General features: G+C 50.3%; 1 protein-coding gene across 1 annotated transcript in view; it reads right to left on the reverse strand.

The window, feature by feature from the left end:
* Zhx2 (zinc fingers and homeoboxes 2) overlaps nucleotides 1–21,826 on the reverse strand; it is a 161,218-nt gene that overhangs the window by 79,325 nt on the left and 60,067 nt on the right. Inside the window, exon 2 of the mRNA XM_005316194.5 lies at nucleotides 15,088–15,157. The gene's annotated coding sequence lies outside the window, so the exon portion shown is untranslated. The remainder of the gene's footprint in view (nucleotides 1–15,087; nucleotides 15,158–21,826) is intronic.

Genomic DNA, 21,826 nt, shown 5'->3' on the forward strand with positions numbered 1-21,826 from the left:
TAGTTCTTCTTTGAAAGTCTTGTAGAACTCAGCTGTGATTCCATCTGGTCCTGGGCTTCTCTTGGTTGGTAGGATTCTGACGGTATCTTCTATTTCATTGCTTGAAATTGATCTGTTTAATTTGTGTATATCATCCTGATTCAGTTTGGGCAAATCATATGACTCTAGAAATTTGTTGATGCCTTTGATAGTTTCTATTTTATTGGAGTACAAATTTTCAAAATAATTTCTATCTTCTGTATTTCTGTAGTGTCTGTCATGATATTTCCTTTTTCATTATGGATGTTAGTAATTTGAATTTTCTCTCCCCTTCTCGTCATTAGTGTGGCTATGCGTTTATCAATTATACTTATTTTTTCAAAGAACCAACTTTTTGTTTTGTTATTTTTTTGAATTGTTTCTTTTGTTTCAATTTCATTGATTTCAGCTCTGATGCTAATTATTTCCTGTCTTCTACAATTTTGGGTATTGCTTATTCTTCTTTTACTAGAGCTTTGAGATATAATGTTAGGTAATTTTTTTGTTGACTTTTTCTTCTTTTAAGGAATGAACTCCAAGCAATGAACTTTCCTCTTAGTACTGCCTTTGCAGTGTCCTAGAGATTTCGATATGTTGTATCTGTGTTCTCATTCACCTTTAAGAATTTTTAAATCCCCTCCTTGATGTCTTCTGCAACCCATTTTTCATTCAACAGCTTATTATTTAGTCTCCAGTTATTTGTTGGAGTAGCTTCTATTTTTTATTTTATCATTGAATTCTAATTTCATTCTATTATGATCTGATAGAATGCAAGCAGCATCTCTACTTTTTTGTATTTGCTAAGAGGATTGCTTTGTGGCATAATATATGGTCTATTTTAGAGAAGGATCTATGTGCTGCTGAGAAGAAAGTGTATTCACTCATTGGTGGATGAAATATTTTATATGTCTGATAAGTCTGAGTTATTTATTGTATTATTGAGTTCTATGGTTTCTTTGTTCAGCTTTTGTTTGGAAGATCTATTCAGTGGTGAAAGAGGTGTGTTAAAGTCACCCAGAATGATTGTGGTGTGGTCTATCTGATTCTTGAACTTGAGAAGACTTTGTTTGATGAATGTAGATGCTCCATTGTTTGGGGCATATATGTTTATAATTGTTGTGTCTTGTTGATGTAAGCAGTACGAAATGTCCTTCTTTATCCATTCTGATTATGAGGATGGAAACCCCTGCCTGTTTCCACAGTCCGTGTGAGTGGCATGTTGTTTCCCAGCCTTTGAGCTTCAGTAGGTGGATGTCTTTTCCTGTGAGATGAGTCTCTTGAAGGCAGCATATTGTTGGTTCTTTTTTTTTAAAAATCCAATCTGCCAGTCTATGTCTTTTTTATAGTTGTATATGGATACAATGCCTTTATTTATTTTCACGTGGTGCTGAGGATTGAACCCCGTGCTAGGCAAGTGCTCCAGCCCCAGCCCTAATCTATGTCTTTTGATTGGTGAGTTTAGGCCATTAACATTCAGGGTCATTATTGACACATGATTTGTATTCCTGGTCATTTTTGTTTATTTTTGGTATTTAACTTGACTTGGTTTCTCTTTTCATTGGTTTTTCCTTTAGTGTAATACCTCCTTTTGCTGATTTTCATTGTTTTTTTTTTTTTCATTTCCTCGTCATGGAATACTTTGCCGAGGATGTTCTGTAGTACAGACTTTCTAGTTATAAATTCTTTTGTTTATCATGGAAGGTTTTTATTTCATCATCAAATATAAAGCTTAACTTTGCTGGATATAAGATTCTTGGTTGGCGTCCATTTTCTTTCAGAACTTGGTATATGTTATTCTAGGATCTTCTAGCTTTCTGAGTCTGGGTTGAAAAATCTGCAGAGATCCTGATTGGTTTTCTCCCTATAGGTAATCGGATTCCTTTCTCTTGTGGCTTTAAAAATTCTATCCTTATTCTGTATGCTAGGCATTTTCACTATAATGTGTCTTGGTGTAGATCTGTTGTTATTTTTGTACATTTGATGTCCTATAAACTTCTTGTATTTGATTTTCCAGTTTATTCTTCATGTTTGGGAGATTTTCTGATATTATTTCATTGAGGAGACTGTGCATTCCTTTGGTTTGAATCTCTGTGCCTTCCTCTATCCCAATAAATCTTAGATTTGGTCTTTTGATGTTATCCCATAATTCTTGGATGTTCTGTTCATGGTTTCTTACCGTCTTCATTGTGTGGTGAACTTTATTTTCAAGACTGTATATTTTGTCTTCCTTATCCGATCTTCTGTCTTCCAAGTGATCTAGTCTGTGAGTGATGCTTTCTGTTGAGTTTTTAAAATTTAATTTATTGTTTTCTTCATTTCAAAGATTTCTGATTTTTTTTTTCAGAATCTCTATGTCTTTCTTGAAGTAGTCTTTTGAGATCTGTATTTGCTCCCTTATCTCTTTGTTGGAGTGATCAATTTTTGCCTGTATTTGCTCACTTAGGTCATTATTTAATTTGTAGATCATTTTAATTAAGTACATTCTGAACTCCTTCTCTGACATTTCATCAACTGTACTGTTCATGGATTTTATTATTGTAATATCTTGATTTGTTTGGGGCGCTTTCCTCCCTTGTTTTTTGATGCTGTGTGTGTATCTTCCTTTCTTGCAGTGTGGGTCTGAGGTATTACAGTTTCTACTCCATAATCTTATGTGTCCCTGCAGATAACCTGTACCTCACCTTGGTGTTGGGCTTCTAGACCCTGCTGGTGTTCCATGGTAAATGCTACTGCAGCTAATGGTGGTGGTGGCAATAGCAGAGATAACTCAGGATAGCAGTGAGGGTGTCGCAAGATGGATGCAACCACTTTCAGAGATGGAGCTGAAAGGGTGGGCTGCCTGTTTGGAGATGCAGCTACCTCCCTGCCTGTCTGTGGTCCCAAGGTGGAGGTTACTGTGTGGGGAGGGCTATGGTGATGGCTGCAATGTCCCAAGATGGAGGGTGGGTAGGCCCGGATCCTGGTGTGGATCTGCTGGTTGGAGGGGTGGTCCTACGCCTGGGGCTGGGATCTGGGGTAGGTCTGCTGGCTGGTTCTGGGGTCCAGTGTGGGTCTGCCAGTTGGCTGGGTGGTCCGTGGACTAACTTTGGCCTGGGATTCTGTGCAGGTGGGTGGGGTGGTCCTAGGCCTGGGGCTGGGCTCGGCATGGGTCTGCAGGTCAGTGGGTCAGTCTGGGGCCTTAGGAGCATCTTGATCTCAAGGTTCTAAAGCCATAGCAGCAGCTGGTATTTCTGGTGGCCTGGCTGAACCTTTATTGGGTGAGCAGAAACGGGTGGTAAAGGCACAGGCTCTGGATCAGACAGTGTCCAAGTCCCAGCCCCTCTGTGGACTGTCACTCAGGAAGTCGCTTCAAGCTCCTACCTCTAAAAATTGAACGGCAATGGTGCCTCTCAGGGCTGTTTTGAGACAAGATTAAATGAGATGGCGCTAGACACGTTCCCAAGTCCTGGGCAGCACTAGAAAACATTTCATTTACTTCTCCTAATAACCCTCACAGAGTGATCCGTGAGATTCTTTCCCTTTTATGACTCAGAGGAGGCAGATGACATAGCAACGTCACCTATCTGTGAGAGGCAGAACCAGCGTTTGAACATACTTGTGCGAATGCGCAGGAAGCAGCCTGAAGGTGGAGCTGGGGTTTGGTGGTGGAGGGAGACCCAGGGCTGATAGGGACACCAGCTCTGCCACTCCGAGGAAATCAATTAAGTTCTCTGGGCCTCAGTTTCTTCCTCTGTGGAATGGGAAAAATACCAGTCCCGATTGTTGTGGAAAGAATCGAGTCTGAGAGAGACTCAAGGTGTTGGGCTATTGTGAAAAAGGAAACGGTGCAGGAAAACATCGTTAGACAGGCCTTTATTTCATCGGACCTACACCCCGGGGCAGACGGCCTTTAGGGCAAACCTTGGGTACCGGAGCCTGCAGGGGGGCACGTGGCTCCCTTGGGTTCCCAGGCTGTGCTCCTGCTCTGCAGGACAGCCTTGTAGGACAGGTGATGCAGCTGCCCCTGGTGCTCTGGAGAGTCCGCCAGGCCCTCCTCCTCTTGGGGGGGTTCCACTTGTCGCCATAGACACCCGGGATCAGGTGCAAAGCGGCAGAGGCAGATGCTGACTCAAGGTCCTGTGCCGAGGTCTCCTCTGAGGTCAGGTTCACTCTGTGGCTCTTGGAGCAGGAGAAATTATGAGGACGTCCCCAGTTCATCCTGGAGGACTCCTCCCATAAGGTTTCATCTGGAGGATTTTGGGAATCAGGCTGCTGCCTACAGGAGCACTCTTGGTACCTTTCCCTTCCCTGTGGTCATGCTCTGGGACACACCACCTCCTAGGGGCCTCCCACGGTGACTCTGGCCACGTGGTTTGCCTTGGCATGTTGGATGGCGGTGATGTGATGCCAGCCAAGACTTGAGAAAGACTGGCAGATTTTCGTTTATACCCTTGTTCCTCTGTCACCACCGTGAGCTTGTGCCTGGGTGGGCCTATGGGGTGAGTGACATGGAGCCCCCATCTCCTGCCACCCCACCAGGGGTTGTCTTAGGTCAGCTAATGCCCAGAGATGTGAGTGAGCCCACTCAGGACCTGCAGAGTCCCTAGCAGACTGGAGATGTGTGAGCCGTCTCCACTCTGAGCCTGGAGATCTGTGAGCTAAGCAGAAGTTGCTTGTGGTCCTCCACTCAGGCCTGGGGTTCTTTGTTACACAGCACTATCGCCTCAATAAATAGCTGATACACAGATATGTTTTTTAAAAATTATAACACCGTATGACTTTGATTGTATTTCGCTACATGATTCAAATTCACCTTTCTCTGCCTCTTTCTTTGCTCCTGAAGGTCCTGGCAGGAAACATTATTTTCCACCAATATACACGGCCCTACAGATAGCTTCTGATGGCTCTACTCAATGAAATTCTGACTGAAGCAAATAGAAAATGCAAAGCCTCCCTTCTATCTTGCTCTTCCTCTTCCTGTCCATTTATTTTAATAAAAATCCAATGCATATTTTAAGTAAATGGGTCATATATGTTCAAGACGGGTCCCCACCAGTGCTAAGCCAGACTGCATGTCCTCAATGCAGCCCAAGCCTCCCCTGCCCAGGGCTTCTCCTCGCCCTGGGCACATGAGGCCCTGTGTTTCCATGGTGTCCCTCCTGTGCTTCTGTGACAATGCCCTCATCACTGGGACGAGGTGGCAAATCCAGACCAACTGAACTCAGATGACCTCCTACTGGCCTCAGGATTTTCTGGCCTCAGGATCCTCTGAGGAACATGCAAGGTGAGGATAATGACGCCGACAGTGGTCACCTCCCAGGGTTGCCTGGGCAGGTTCAGTGAAAGTGTACAACTCGCGGCTCGGCACCTGGCTGTAGTAAGCACTCACTAGGCATCAGCTGCTTGCAATCGTGTGTGGCACCCTGGGAATCTGAAGTGCTAGCTGGCATTTAATCCGCACCATGTCTCTATTGTTTGAAGTATTTTAGGTATTCTTTTATTTCATTTCAAACCTCACGGCAACTGTTAATGTAGATAGTGTTATTATCCCCGATTTGTAGATGAGAAAATTGAGGCACAGAGAGGTAGAATAACTTATCCAAGGCCACACAGCTAAGAGACCACCCTTATTGTCTTCCTTACACTTTATTATAGTTATTCACCCGTCTTCCTCATTGGTTGATCTCACTGGAGTGTGCAATGAATGCTTGCCTTCAAGGGCTCAGCACAGTGCCTGGCCCATAGACCCACGTGGTGACGGAGGTTGCCAGAGGGTGGTCTGTGCCCTTGTGCTCTTTTCTGTCTTGGCATGCACCCCCTCGAGGGCAGAGGGCTGGATCCCCTGATCCCTGCACCTGCCTGCTACTGAATCCGATGGACAGATGGTGCCGTGAGGAAGAGGCCCGGCCGCTTCTCACTCTGGCCTCAGCTCTGGGCTGCCTAACGCTCCAGCTCCAATCAGGACACAGGAAGCCAACGAGGCTCTTAGCAGCCTGAGGCGAGCGTGGAGGGGGGGGGTGAACGGAGCAGATTGGTGTACACAGGAGTGTTTAATAACGCTATCACGCTACCCCTTCCTTGCGGAGCCGTTGTGACATTCTGCGTTAAAAAAGTGACAACCTTCAATTGCTGTGCATCACCCAGGCCTGGCATCGCAGAGCTCCGTGCCCCAGAGAGCTGGCAGGTTCTGGCAGCCACCGGCACACGGGGATCGGGGACACTGATGGCTTTGTGCAAAAATATCCTCGTGGACCCTTTTCAGCCCTTTGTAGTGCAGTTGTTCTTCTGCTCGCTTGTCAGAAGCATAATTTTCATTAAATATTAAGAAGCTGTTTGTTAAAATAATGTCGTCATGGTAACCGGGAGGGGGCTGAAGAAGTCTGGTGCGGCCCGAATCCCAGCATATTAATCAAGTGCTTGGTACTCTGTAGTGAGCGTCCCTCTGAGCCTCCCGGTGACAATGAATCTGGAGGATGTGGTGGCTGGGGCATTGTAGATGGCAATGGCAAAGACGCGGGCTCTCAGGAGGTCCTTGGAGCTGTGTTGTGTCTGCTGGACAAATGGACGGGTGGACTGACGGATGGACAAATAAATGATTGTCAAAACCAACATTTTTGATGTTTGTGCCTGAGCTCTTTCTTCCTTTTCTTGGTACTAGGGATTAAACCCGGGAGCGCATCACCACTCAGCCACCTCCCCGGGCCCGTTATATTTTGAGACAGGATCTCACTAAGTTGCCAAAGGCCTCAATGAATGGCTGAGGCTGGCCTCCAACTAGTGATCATCCTGCCTCCGCCTCCTGAGTTGCTGGGGTTACAGGTGTGAGCCCCATGCATGGCTCGTTGGAGCCATTTCTGACAGTTCTGGTTTTCAGTTGCCCTTTTATAGTAGAAAGGAGTTTTGCCAAAAAATTGGCGGGGGGTGGGGGCTAGGGAATTAAAGGGGGAGGCAAAGATTTCTCTTGCTCTAAAGGAGAGCGAAAGGCAATGGCAGGGAAGCAAAGCAGGAAAGTCTGCAGCCCGACTGCCTGGGCCCCATCTGGCTCTGCCACATTCTGGGGCCGGTGACTCGCTCCCCCACGCCTTGGTCTCCACACACAGAACGCAGCCCAGGGCTGTGTGTCCTTGCCTCTGGGGACTGGAAGATCACAGGAGACGGTACTTGATCAAGTGCCACCCCATTCCTACCTCTGCTGGTGCCTGCACAGGGCCTGCTGCTGTTGCTACCAATGTCACTAATGTCACCATGCAGGGAAGGTCCCGTGGCATTGGTAGCTAAAGGCCCCATGGGGCCCTGGTCTTCCAGGGAAGTGTCCAGACCAGGTCCAGGGGACGCCACAGCCCAGGTGCCTTCTGAAGTCAGCTCTGTGTTCTCTGAAGGGCCAGAGGGAGGTCACATGTGACCTGCTGAGGTTTGGATATGGCATGAGTATGTCCCCCAACGGGTCCCGTGCTGGAAGCCTGGTCCCCACTGGAGCCCTGTAGAGGTGGTAGAACTTTAAGAGGAAGGACCTAGTGGAAGGGGCTTAGGTCACAGTGGCATTGCCCTAGGAGGACATTAACATAGTCCCCTCAGAGGCCCAGTGTGAGCAAGTTGTCATAACAGGAGCAAATTCCTGACTCTGTGTCTCTCTGCCTTCCTGTCTCACTGTGTGTCTCTTGTAGATGTGCCCCTGCCACTGTGATGCCATGTGCCCACAGGCCCTCACTGGAGGCCAAACCACTGTGGCCACCTGATCTTGGACTTTCAACCTCTAAAATTGTGAGCTTCATAAACTCTCTTTTTTACTTACTATCTAGCCTCAGGTGTTTTGTTATAGCAACATGCAATGGACTAACACACCATCTCTCTTGTAATCTTGTTTTGTTTTTACAAAGCTTTTATAAATACAAAACCATTCTTCACTCACCAGCCATACAAAGCCAGACCCAGTAGGCTGGCTGTAATAATGATATGATAAAACAGAAGAAAAAGGAAAGCAAAGTAAAAGAGTTGTAGACAGTGCCTTTTTTTCCACTAAAAGTAAGTTGAAGGGCTACTCCCTGGTTCTGGGGGGAGACACATCAGTACATCGTGACACTTTAGCATGCTACAGAGGAGCACCCACAGGTGGGACATCACTTCTGCAAAAATATAGGCCACTGGATTTGTTTCACATGTAGTCTAGACGCAGAGGCCTACCCCAAGTTCAATGCTTCCCACTGGGTCCCTTCTGAAAATTACAGCCACAATAACCAGTCCATTATCTTGGGCGCTGAATGCCCTGCAGACTCTCACACTGCATGCTGGTTTTGGTAGCCCCCCTTTCCCCAATGTTCCCACCCACCGATCTCAGTCCTTGTGGTCTGGCAATGCCTGGTGGGCATATGTGACCAGTCCTGGCCAGTGAGCAAGGTCCACCACTGCAGATGGCTCACAGGGGGACATGTGGCCTGGGTCTTTCAATCCCAGGGCATGCGAGGACCATTAGGGAAGCGAAATCCTCTTTCCATGGGAATAGCTGTTGGTGGCCACTCCGTCACAGTGTCAGTGTGGGAAACCTGCCTGAATGGCCCACACAGAGGCTGAACCGGGGGCTGCAGAGAGGACTCCTATTGTCATTGTCTGGGCCCAGTGGGGTGCCAGCTCAGACTTTCCAGTTACATGGACCACCTTTCTGTTTTACACTCGGGTCAACTTGAATTGGATTTCTATCTTATAACCCAGAGTCCACCATAATCACAAATCCACTAAGCATTGTTATCTAACAATTCCAGGTATTATCATTTTCTTGATCAAAAACTTTGGGCTCCAAAACACACGGAACAGGGTTTAGGGCAGGGTGACCAGGACAAAGCTTGAGACAGACACAAGGGATGGGTGAGATGCCATTTCTCACTTTTCTCTTCCTTTCTCCTGTAGCTTAGATACACTGGGTCCACTCGTAGGACTGGGGGCAGGAGCCAAGACCACCTCACATGCCCTTGAACCTGCACCTGACCCAGTGCCTGCCACGGAGCCTTACCTGTAGTCAGTCAGGGTGGGTGAACGTCACACCAGAGGCAGGTGGGATGCTGTAGCTCCGTTTCCTGATGGAACTGCTGCTTCTGGTCCTGCCCCCAAAGTGCTGATGCCCACTCCAGGGCTCTGTCCCCAGCCCGGCTGTCTCCTGGCCTGAGCTGTCCCTGGGAGAGCCCACCCTCGGCTCCCTGCCTTCTCCATGGGCCTGCTGTCTACCCTGAAACTGGTGATGCGAGGCCACACTGATTTCTCCTAGGGCAGTAGGCTGGGAGGCTAGGGCAGGGGGAGGGGGACACAGTTAGGGAGGGTGACATATTTGAAGAAGTCCCAGGCGATCGCATTTCTTCCTCCTCTCCCTACCCCAGCAGGAGCACAGCCACCAGGTTGGCCGTCAATGGCCTGTGTGCTGGTGACTCCCAAAACATCCCTCCCTCCCTGAGCTGGTTTCTGAGTTCCAGGGCTATGCAGGACGTTCCCACTAGGATGATGTCACAGACACTAATCCAAACTTAACAGCAATGCTCATGGTGGGCAACAGGCTCTCAAATGAGAGTATTTACTGGGTCCAGATGTAGTTTTTAACATTTTTATGTTAAATGGGTTGGGGGGACCAGGCCTTGCCTCTGCTGGGCCAGTGCTCCCCACCAAGCTGCAGCCCCCGCCTAGCCAGACACAGCTCCTATCGTTTTACATGTACTGATCCTAGAAGCCCTCCCAGGTTGGTGATGATAATAACCACTGAATTTTCACTATACAGAGGAAGATCTGAGGCTCAGAGAAGTTAAATGACCCCTCCTGGTCCATGCAGCTGGCCAGGTAGCTGAGCCAGAACTGGATTCCATCCGAGGGCTCCTGAGACCACGGAAGCAGCTGGTCTATGCGGCCCTCTGCTCCACGTACATTCCACGGGCACGTGGAAGGCCACACTCCCAGGCCATCTCTCCATCCACCACATTTTCTGTCTGGCCACTACTTGGTGAACCCCAGGGTCATTTTCTCTTATGGTTCCCAAACCGAGCCTGGGACTTGCTCTCAGTCCCTCCTTCCCTCCCCAAGTCCAGCCAGGTGTGGCTCAGAATTGTTTCTGGAGCAAGCCCCCCACCCTTCCATCCCTGCTGTGGCCACCGGGGTCCAGCTGGTTACTTCCTCTCTCCATCAGACCGGCTGCGGCCCAGCCTCTGCCTCTGACCCTCCCACCTGTCTGAGCCCAAGGCATCACACCTCTGAAAATCACCTCTTGCTTCCTGCAGCCAGTCTGGCCCCTCTCATGGCATCTGAGGACCTCTGGGTTGCACTGATCCTCCTCGCCCACCTCAGCCACCACGTGCTCCCACGAGGCTCTCCTGCCCCAGCAACCCAGGCTTCCTGACACTCCCCAAATGCCCATGCTCATCTGCCTCTGTGCCTTTGCTGAGCTTCCTGTCTCCGCTGTCTGCAGGAATCCTCCCTCCTCCAGGGTCTCTGAACCCGTGGGCAGAAGGAAACACTTCATTTCTGTAGTAGGCAACTTGCCATCTTTTTGAAGCCAGTCAAGTGACCGTGGCACACACACCGACTTCTGCATTTACTGAGTGGTTTTGTTACCACTTTTACTCTGTGCTAGGCACTGTCCTAGGCACATTCCAGAAACTCATAAGCTTTTATGAGTCTTCAACATAGTCACCCTGACTACCCTACGAGGAGGCCCACTTTATGGATGAGGAGACCGAGGCCCATAGAAGTTAAATAACTTGTCTGAAATCACAGAACTAGCAAAGGGGGAGAAGAGATTCCAAGTCTGATCCCTACAGCATGATCTTAAGGACTCTGCTTTATTGCTTCGTGTTGGGTGGTAGAGACTGTAAGAGCCAAGAAGAGGGGACAAGGGCCTCAGAGGAAGCTACTGGACTTGCACTGAGTTTTCTTATGACCCCTTGGTCTGCCCTGGCCTCTTGGTGACAGCTCCTCGGTGAGCCCACGCTGGCCATGCACTCTGGCCTCAAGGCCTCCTCTGTGCCCCATAGCCTCCCTCAGCTCCATCTCAGGAGGGAAGAGTCCGAGACTGTTCAAGGATGTTCAAGGATGAAGATAGAGACCCTCAAGGCCACCATGCTAGGAAGTGGAGCTTGAGTGGGGAGAAGGGAAGAGCAGGGTGGGGACAGTCTCCTCTCTGCAGCCCGCGGAGCTGTAGGATGACTGCTGGGGTGGGGCCCCATGGGGGCAGGTGGCTCTCCAGGTGGGGACAGGGCCCAAGCTGCAGAGCAGTTCTGCTCTGGGTCCAGAAGAGAAGACCAAAGAGTGAGGGTGTCCAGCCTGGTGAGCCAGAGGGCCCTGGGCCAGATGCTCCAGGTGGCTGGGATAAGGTACGCACCTGTCTGTCACCCACCTTAGAATCCCAGCCCTCAGCCAAAACCCAGGGGTCCTAATGAGCTCAGTTGTGCTTGCAAGCCCTCTGCAGCCAGCCACACCAGGTCCTGTGACCAGGGCACAGCTTCTCCAGCCTCGCTTCATGCAGACTTTCTTTCTTTTTCCCCTTTTCTTCCTTTCCTCCCCCTGAGCCCTCTTGTTCTTTCTCCTGCAGATTCTCAAAGACTTAGACTGAGAGTGGAGCTCCATTTCCAAAGTCTAACCCATTTTTAACAAGGAGATCCCATCCTCTGGGTGTGTGCACACTCGAATCTGTTGGCATCAGTGTGGCACGAGCTCACCTTTCCTGTCCCGCTTTTCCCTGCGGAGAGAGTGGATTCGATTGCTGACACGACTGCACAGAAGGGACAATGAGGACATGGTCCAGGTGCTGTGCAGCCCAGTCCCTGCTAGAGAAACGCTGTGCTGGGGGACTCCCTGTGCTACAGACACTTTTGGCTGCTTTCATATCAGGACCCTGGGAGCCACTCCTCCCAGAAGACCAGAGCAGAGCCTCAAGTGTGGGATTTAAATCTACATTTTCCACTGAAGAATCATCAGGAACGAAAAGGAAAAGCCCTTGAAAGACTAACAGGAGTCATTTGAAAACTATGTTGCTTTTTTCTTTTTTAAATCAAACTGTACCAATTTTCTGGACCCTATTCAAAGAGCAAAGCTCACCTCTTATCTCATTTACTCTTCCAAACCACTCTACGAGATGTTATTTCCCCATTTTATAGATCAGGAAACTCAAGGAAAACTCGCTCTGGAACTACCCTGCAGCACCACACACGTGTGAACTCTGGAAAAAACAGCTTCTCCATAGCAAGCGCAGCGGAGTCTAATTCAATTTCCCTGGCCATTTCAGATGGAGGCCAAGCTGCCCACTGAATGATTTTCCACTTCAATAAACTCCCTGCTTTTGTGAGAGCATCAGTGCTATTCAGGCCAGAGTCAGTGGCCTGGAGGTACAGGTCAAGTATGCTCAGCTGGGGTCACACCTGCTCAGCACAGACCTCGGGGCCCTCTCTCTGTATCAGTCCACTCACGGGGACCAAGATGAGTTCCTGTAGGAGAGGCGGCCAAGCGCCCCACGTGGGGAGGCCCTGGGAGGAAGACTTCTTGCTCACTTGGGTTGGTCCTGAAGTGGTCCAGGTGAGCGAGGTTCGCCGGGCCTAGCCTCTCTAATCATCAGGAACAAAAAGGCTGATGGCCTTAAAACCATGAAGACTGGAAGCAGGAAGATGACCTTAGACATCGCTTTGCCTAAGGATGGCAAAGAGTGGCATCTGGGTCACGGTCCTTTTTCTAGCCTCCTTGGCAGACATCGCTAATCTGTGGCAGCATCTCTGCAGCAGGGGTGCCTAAGCACAGTTCCCTGGCAGCCGGGGCCTTTCGACCCTTTCATCCCTGCCTGCAGAGAGAGGTGGTAGCTGCTTGGCAGATACCAGGAAAAAGAACCTGGTGTGTTTTTAGACTCCTGGGCGTGGGGCTGGGCTTATGTCATGAACAATTTGGCCAGCACCACAATCTTATGCTCAGCTAGGGTCACGGTGAGATGGGGCAGAGGAGCCACAAGGGAGGCCCCTGAGCAAGCTAATTCTATAGCCCTAGGCCTTGTACTAAAGTAAGAAGTGTGACCTTGAGAGTGTTCCACGCAGATATAATTTATCTGAAATACAGTAAAAATCCTGGGGTGGTGGCTGCTGCTGCCTTCTGCCAAGGGAAGCATTGTTCTGGGAAGCCAGTGACAAGCTGTTCATCTTCTAGCCTTGGGGACAGCCAGACCTCCCTGGGGAAGGGGCGGGGGCTGATGTGGAGTGGGGACCGAGACCATACTGCTCAAACTCAAGTCTTCCACGGTTTCCGTGTGTGGCGATGGAGCCTGTTTTTGTGTGCTAGTGTCTTCCAGTTTTCAAGACCTCTTCTGAGAGGGAAGGATGTTGGCATATGGTGTCCTCGTTCACTGGGGGAAGGGGACATTAGGGAAGTCGCGCAGCTAGCAATAGATGGCAGAGCTGCCTCTGGCTTTGGACCAGTATCAGAACCAGGAGGGACCATCAGAGGGAGACTGCAGGAGAAATGGTGTCCCCGGCCACAGTGTCTCTGCTGTAGAGAATGGGCTCAGAGTGGGCCCCTTGCTTCATCTCAGACCCAACCCTGAGTCTCACCCACAACTAGAAGAAGGGCTAACAGCCACTGAGTGCTCACCAGGTAGGAGACGGGGCCAAGCAGCTTTATATGAATGACCTTCTTGAATCCTCACAACCACTCTGGGAGATGGTTACTACCCCATCCCCATTATACAGATGAGAAAAGCAACGCACAGAGAAGCTGGCAACTTGCCTGAGGCCCCACAGCCAGTGGAACAGCCAGGACTTGAATCCAGGGTCACTGCCACTAAGCACTGACACTGCTTCCCGGAACTGCCTCTTGGATACTTTATCACCATGATTTACTGAGCACCTACTTGGGGTCCAGTGAGTGCAAGGACACAGCTCTGTCCTCCAAGCTCAACTCCTGCCTGAAGACTTGCAAGGACCAGCCAAGAAGAGACTCAGATTCCCTGTTGAGCCTTCCTCCTCCTCCTCTTCCCCGCCCCTTCCCCGATACCCTTCAGGGTTCAGCTGCACACACAGCCCATGCGCAGCAACTGTCAAACCCGATTCTCATCCAGGCTGCCAGCTTCTGAGAGAAGAACACCATCTCTGGCCTCCCACAGCGCCCTGCCCTCAGGGGCCTTTGGGAAGTATTGCTGCAGCTGACCAGGAGACCCAGACACACAGCACAAAGGACAGGCACGTCTCATTATTCACACCCTCCCCTGTGCCATGGGTGTCCCATTTGGATCCAGAGTACAATTTTTTTCTCACGCCCAGTGGGCCAGGTTTTGGGCACAAGTTCCTGCCCCTGCCAGAGGGCCGCCACACTCTCAGTGACGTCATGCTTGTGGCCCGCCCGTCTGGGTCTCCCGGCTTTGCCTCCTGGGGAGTGGGTGGTGGGTGGTCTTGTCACACCTTCCCAGGCCTTTCCTTCTGGTCTGTGTGGCCTGGATCTTAGGCCCAATTCTCAGTGGTGCAGCTGGCTGGTAACTCTGTGGCTCCGGAATGGGAGGGAGCACCCTGAGCCTCAGCAAAACTCCCATCATGCTTTGCAAGTTGCCCACCCATCATGGACATAAGGTGTTAGCTCAGGTGCAGCTGGCCAACAGGTGTGAGGTCACTGGAGAGACTCAAGGGTCATCTCATCCAGTGGCTTCTGCAGCAGAACCTGCCACAGAGAGGCAGCACAGAGAGGGGGTGTGTCATTCAGCAGCCTTCCTCCTGCCTGAGTCCCGGCCCCTCAGGGCTCCATTGCACACCAGCCAGCCAGCTATCTCCCTCCCTGTTCTGAGCCTTGGCTAAAGCTTCTCTGAATACAATTCCAAGCACACAGCCTTCTGGATGGTGAGTCTGAGCTGCTGTCATCAGACCAGAGAAAGGACAGCTCAGACACCTGCAGGCTCAGTTCGCTCCTGGGGAAGGACTGGCAGGAACCTAGCAAGTTCCAAGGGACTGGCCCCGGGATCCCCAGCACAGTGCTGCTCCCAGTGCACGTGGGCGGGAACTGTCAGGGCTGCCAGCGGCCAGCTGCCTGTCCCTTCCTCCCATCCCTCTCCTCTCCCTTGAGACCCAACCTGTGACCACCGACAGACACGTCACTCACCATCTCGTGTGGCTTACATCCTGGGAACCTCCTTCCAGCTCAGCTCCGAGAGCAGCCAGTGTGTGGAGACCTGCAGGAGAGGAACTCAACGTTAGCAGCAGGGCAGAGGACGGGGTGGCCATCTCTCTTTCCCAGCAGGACTGAGTCACTGGGAGACTGGGGTAAAGGTGGGAGGATGAAAGGAAGAGGAATCGGTATAAGGACCGAGCTGCTCATTAAGCCAACCTCAAAATCTCTGGGCTTTGTGGCGATTCTGAGACAGGGAGAGGAAGGGGAAAAAAAAGCCCCTAACCCTGGATGAGTCAGCAGCTCCTGGTAAGGCAGGCTTTTCAGGAGAGCGAAGCTGATGGGGAAACTGCGTGGGGTGGGCCAGGGGCCCTCTTTGACCTCACTCAGTGTCTCGGAGTCGCCCCTGCCTGCTCCCAGCAGCAGGCCACACGTGGTTCCGTTTGGATGAGGGCTTAGGGGGAGCTCTGTGCTCAGGCCTGCAGTCGGAAGGATGCTGCGGCCTTAAAACAAAAGCCCCCAAAGCGTATTTATATCCCGAGAGACTCCTGCCAAGCTCACCCCGTGTGCTTCCATTATCCCTCGGAGAGCGGAAACTGGAAGAACAAGGCGAGTGCAGGCCTCTGAGGATGTGTCCCCAGCACGGCAAGTTGAGGCCTGAGCCCTGGAGGCTCCATGGCCAGCCAGGCAGAGGCCACCTGCGGGTGCAGTCAGCGCTGCTGAAGGCTGGGGCTCGCTCCCTGCACCCAGCCACCTTCAAAGCCAACCTTGTATTTTCTTGTTTCCTTCAGAATTCTCAGGTGAGTCTATCCATCCATCCCTGCTCTCAAAGATGCACTGTTCGGATGGGGGAAAGATGGTGTTCCCGCTGTAGCCATCCGGCACTAGGCTCTGGGCATTCAAGCTGGGAGCTCATGGAGGGGCAGGGTCCCAGCAGGGACTGAATTTTAACAAGACCCCTGTGACTCCTGCACGTTCAAGTCTGCAGAGTGTTGGTGGATGAGGCTTTTATTCATGGGAGGAGGAAAGCTGTGGGCCATTCTCCAGGGGGGAAAGTGCTGGACTGTTGTAACTGGGCCACGGTGGTTGTGCAGCAGTAGATGGTAGAGCAGGTTCAAAGCCATGCTCACGGGGCTGTGGAACTATGTGGGGGAAGCAAAACGAGAAGGTGAGGGTCAGGCAGGCCCCGCTTCAAGGGAAGGGCAGTGAGCCAGGGTGGCCAGGGGCCCTCAGGCCCTGGGGTCAACGTGGGGTCCCAGCTGTACTGCAGATCGCTCTAAGAAACAGCCATCGGGGACTGGAGATAGTTTCCCTCCTCTTAGTTCCGTCAAGGGCCAGCAAAATTCCCCAGTCAAAAGTCCTGGGTCTCCTTCCTGCAGGGGTATTCAAACTTCTGCATTTAATCACAGCGATTAACTGGTTTTCATTTCAGGGAGTTTAATTCTCTTGGCCAAGGCCCTTGGAATGAACCATCCAGTAAGGAAGAAGGTGCCCTCAGAGACCAAGTACCCTACGTAGTCCAGACACAGACCAACGCGAAAGATAATACTCTACAAACCCTTATACCTTAGAAAATGCTTCTCCACTAACTAATCAGCTTCCAACTTTTAAGGGATGTGTCCTTAGCCCTGTCTCACAGTTGAGAAAATCATAGCACAGAGGGGATAAGTGACTTTCCTGAGGTCACAGAGCTCTCTGATAGTTTGTGGCTGCTATCCTTTGATTCTAGCTCCAGAGGTATGACTAGAGTAGTCCTGCTGATCCTGATGGGGAGAGGGACATCACAACAAAGGTTTCTGATGTTCCTGATTACAGCTACTCACCTCCATATATTCTTGTGACACACTTGGTGTTAGGTGGGTATAGTATATAGATTTACAAGAGGAGAACGTACTACAATTGACGGGTGAATGACCGGTGCCCTTCTCAATGCCAGCTAGGGCTGGGGGTGCGAGCTCAGTGGCAGAGTGTTTACCTAGCACTGTGATCCTTAGCACCCTATCACCAACTGGTCTTCTTTGTTTATTAGTTATTAATACTGTCTCGAAATATGGCATGCTCTAGGGGTCAGACTTGGAATCTCATCTTCCCCTTTGCTAGTCCCGTGGAAGGGGATTTGCCCCAGGTCCTCTGGAGTATATTAAAATTATTAATGTTCGAGTTTCTCATTTAAAATGGCAAAGTATTTGTACATAATCTCTGCACATCCTCTCATATACTGTCATCTTTAATTACTTATAGTATCCTATACAATGTAAAAGCTACATAAAAAGTCTGTGCATGTTCATTATAGACAAATGCATTTTCCAGCTGTGGCTGGTTGAATCTGCGTGTGCAGACCCTGTGGATACAAAGGACAACTGGACGTTATTTATACTCTTGCACTTGCTTTTGTAAAGCGGATTAGCTCAGCTAGGGCAGTGATGTCAATGAAGTGTGGGTGTCGCCTTGGTGCGTAGACAAATGTCCAGCACATTAATGTTTTGTACCACCAGATACCAGCAGCTGGGTGTAAAGTGACTGACTCTGCTGCCCACATGCCACCCACTCCCTGGCCTTCCACGACTCACTGTGCCCACATGTGGTCTCAGAAGCACTGCTGCTCAGGTCTCCCTGATCTTTGTGTAGAGACCATGCTGGACTGTCCACCTCGGCCCCATTAGCAAAGTCTGCAACTGCTCTTTCACCTTCACTTCTGGGGAAAGAATCTGTCCACATCTGCCTTCGCCTGCTCCAGTCACCGTCCAACATGTTTCCCATTTTTGTTTTCTTTAAATATTGCCCCATGGTTATACAGGCCCTGAAGTTGCTGCTGTATTCCTTTGTTTGATTCAAAATTTAATGGGCCATTTTAATGGGTTGCCACCCTCCCCAGGACTGTGCCTTGTCACTGATTTGGTTGTGTCATGTCTTTTGCAACCCTGTTGTCCCCCAAAGTTTTGATTTTTAAAAAATTTTCCTAATGCAAGGATGTCTGGGATCACACTACATCACTTCACAGCAGAAGTGCCTGCAGAGTGGAAGATACAGGTACCAACATCTATAAAGGACTTCAATGTATAATGCATAGCTTTTAAATATTGACTCTGTTGATATTAAATATTGAATATATTAAATATTCAATTAATCATTTATGGAGTACCTGAACGTATCTGGTTTTGTGCTAAGCACCAGACTGACACTGAAGATAAAGCTCAGTCCCTTCCCTTAAGGAATGGTATAAAAAGGGAGAAACACAGCGGATTGTGAGAAAATATAATGCATCAGGAGGTGGCCTGGGTAGGAGCAGCTACCAGAAGCCTGTGTGTCTGCAGAGGTCAGTTCTTCAGGCCCTGCTTGCTGAGGCCCTGGAGGTCTAGCCTGCCCTCCCCCCGCCCTACCTTGCCCTGCTGTGCCCCTGGCTTGCTGGCTTCTTCTCAGTGCCCTGTCCTGTGCTCTCTGCAGTTCTGGGGCTGTGCTAGACCCTCTCCTGAATGCTGTCCTCGCTCCTCCCACGGGCACTAGCTTCCCCTGCAGGACCCACAGCGCTGACACAGTTGAAGAGCTCAGGACCACTGCGAAAGCAGGTGTGTTGCAGCTCTGATTACTCACGACACCTGTTATTATCCTCAACTGACAGAGCATCTGGCTGGGGCTGCACAGGGAATGATCCTTGGAGCTGGGGGGTTTACCCTTGAACCCGCAGGGCACCATCCCCCAGGGGCAGACATCTGGTCCCCGTCAGCCTGGGGGACATGCACTGGGCTTGAACACAGGAGGCCAGAATCTGGTCCTGCTTCTCTCACATGCTTGTTCTGTGTCCCTGGCTGGTCACTTCCCTCCCAGGGACTGTGGAGCCAGGGGGGGGTTCCACAGAGCTGCCTCCCTGTGGAGAGGAGCCACTGCCTCAGAGCAAGCCCTGAGGCCCTCCCTCTGGTGTGCAGAGCAGCAGCTCATCTGGAGCTTTGCAAATGAATGAAAGGGCTCTTTAGGCCCCTGGAGCTCCCAGCGTGCACACTTCCTGTCTTCCTGGCTCTAGACTCTGCACCAGAAAGCACTGGCCCCCAGAGCAAAAGCCCAGTGAGGAAAAATCTGTGGGTAGCACTCCCCCCCCCCCAGATTCCCCCCTTTCCCCTTGGCTAGTCTAAGCCTGTGGAGTTGCTGGAGAGCGGAAGGGGGAACAGGGAAGCTACTTAAGGGCTCCCAGAAGTCAGCTCCCTCCCAGGGCCACCCCGCTAGGCAGGGCACTCCACCCTGTCTTCATCAGCTAGCGGACCAGCAAGAAGCTGGGTCTAGTAAGCAGGTCATTATGTCCTGAGGTGACAGCATCATTTGGGGGGTTTTAGTGATGAGGGAGCCCCATACTCTGGTTGGAGCTGGGACAGACTGGGAACAAGAGGAAAGTCAAGGTCAAAAAGGGTGAAGATACAAGGCCATCTGTGGAGTCTGGGCTTGGTTGTCCCTTTGCAAGCTGAATGGGCCATCTCTACTTCCTGTCTGTCTTCCAGACAAGAGTTCCCCTTGGTCACTAAGAGCAGCCTTTAATTCCAAAGAGGATCACTAGCAAGTGGCCAAGAGTAGCCGACACCACCTGAGCACACGCTCTGTGCCAGGCACTGGGCTGGGCTTGTCTTCTCTCTTTTCCATTGCAACTCTGAGGAGCAGGGACTTATGTACCCATTTTAGAAATGGCAAACCTGAATATAAGGGGTGAACTAAGTTACCCAGAGTTACAAGGGTAGAAAGTCCAGCACTGGAGGTGGGACTCAGAATACTCTGAATGATCCTTCCATCTCCCCTGATGCAGTCTCTCCAACCTCGACTCTGCCTGAAGTTGCTGGCAAACTGGGCCGTCTCTCCCTCTAGCCCCAACCTATTCCTCAACAGAGATCTCCAAGTTCAGAAGAGGCTGAGTTCAGGAGCAGCCCAGGTGTGTGGGTGCAGCTCGACATCTTGGATGTTTACGAGAATACTGAATTACACTCTAGAATTGATCTGGGTTTGTTTCAAAACGTTTCCTCTTCAAAACTGTCGACTGTCATCTACATTCCGGGAAGAGGTGCCCGGCATGGGGAGGGTGGTGTCTGTTTTGCTCAGTGTTCTTGGCTCTTTCAGCAACCCTTGATGGGGACATTGACAACAGGCCAGGCTGTGGGGAGATAAGGGGAGCCCTGCCTTTATTGGGTGAGGGACAAAGACTTCAATGACATTATTGTCCTAACCCAACCACAGTACAATGGTGGCAAGATTGCAAGGAAAGGCACATGAGGACATTGCAGATAGAAGTGTGGCCTGAACTACAAGTAGCAAAGGAAGCTTGGAGAAGAGCTGTGCAGGTGGAGCTGGGGCCCAGGGGCCCAGAGCCTGGAAGCCAGCCCTGTGGCTCCAACCAGAGCTCTCCCAGGAACCCGAAGACCTCAGGAGAAGTCAAATCTTCACCTGTGAGTGAAGGGAAGCCACCAAAGAGCTGGACTCACGTCTGCAGTTCCTGGCACACAGTGGCCCTCAAGGGTATTTGTTACATGGAAAGATGCATCCTGTTTATCTCTGTGACCCTGCGATCTTTAGAAAGGGCAAGCCACAGGGCCATCTGATTTGTGTGGGGAAAAGTTCTCCCGGGCACCTGACCTGAGCTGCCTTCTGTCGAGTCTCGGGGTGGGGTGGGGGGGACCCTGGCTCCGGTGAGGCTGTTGGCAGATGGAGGAGGATAAAAACACCTCCAATTACAGCTCCCGGGAGCCAGGGGAGCTATGAGAATGAGACTGCACAAAAGGGACAAAAGTGAGCTGGAAACACAAGCTCTCTGGGCCGGCAGCGGTTTCTGTCTTCAAAATAACCACAGCAAAGGGAGGATCTGCCTGGAGAACCAGGCTCTGCATGGTCCCCAAAGGGTGGGAGTCAGTCGAGTGGCAGAGGTAGGTGAAAAGACCCCTGTCTGAGGAAGTCATGCTGGCTTGGGACATGCAAATGCCGTGTCCTCTCCTCCTGGCTGCCAAGTCTAGGCTCCTTGAGACAATAATGTAACCCCAATCTCTCTGGTTTAGGGAGGCAGTGTCTTCCTGGCCAGAGACTGACAGATGTAGTCTACCATCGAAGAGCTTTTTTTTTTTAAATTTTTTTTAGTTGTCAATGCACCTTTATTTTATTGATATATGATGCTGAGAATGGAATCCAGCACCTCACGCATGCCAGGCAAGCACTCTACCACTGAGCTACAACCCCAGGGAAGAACTTTGTGTCCAGAGATAAAATATTTCTCCTCTCTAAGCATGACTTTTGTCATCCATAAAATGGAATATACCATGGGGATGAGATGATATTGTGAAAGTCACGTGCTACACAGTTTGAAACCCAAACCTGTCTGCTTGAGATAGTTCCACCCCCACAACTGTCTCTTGAACTTGGGACATGTCCATCTGGTACATAATAGTGCCCAATAAATGCTGGTTCTCCTTTCCTTCTTTTACACATCTGTTATTTTCTGACCATGTTTAACGAAAATCTGGCCATCCAGGAGGTGCTAAGTAAACCCAGGTAAATGGGCTCTTCCTAGGTACAACGCAGTGGCTGAGAGTACAGAAGGAGAAGGCAGCCAGCTGAATTTTCTCCTAACTGCACCTTGTTTCAAACCCTTTATTAAATGTCTTAAGTATTACTTGCCTTCAGGGTCAAAGTAAAATTGCCAGGAGTTTTCACTTTGCACTCAGAAATGACTCTCGCTAAACTTTTTTTTTTTTTTTTTTTTTTTTTTTTA

This window comes from Ictidomys tridecemlineatus, chromosome 7 (assembly GCF_052094955.1).
Source record: "Ictidomys tridecemlineatus isolate mIctTri1 chromosome 7, mIctTri1.hap1, whole genome shotgun sequence".
NCBI classification, from domain to species: domain Eukaryota; kingdom Metazoa; phylum Chordata; class Mammalia; order Rodentia; family Sciuridae; genus Ictidomys; species Ictidomys tridecemlineatus.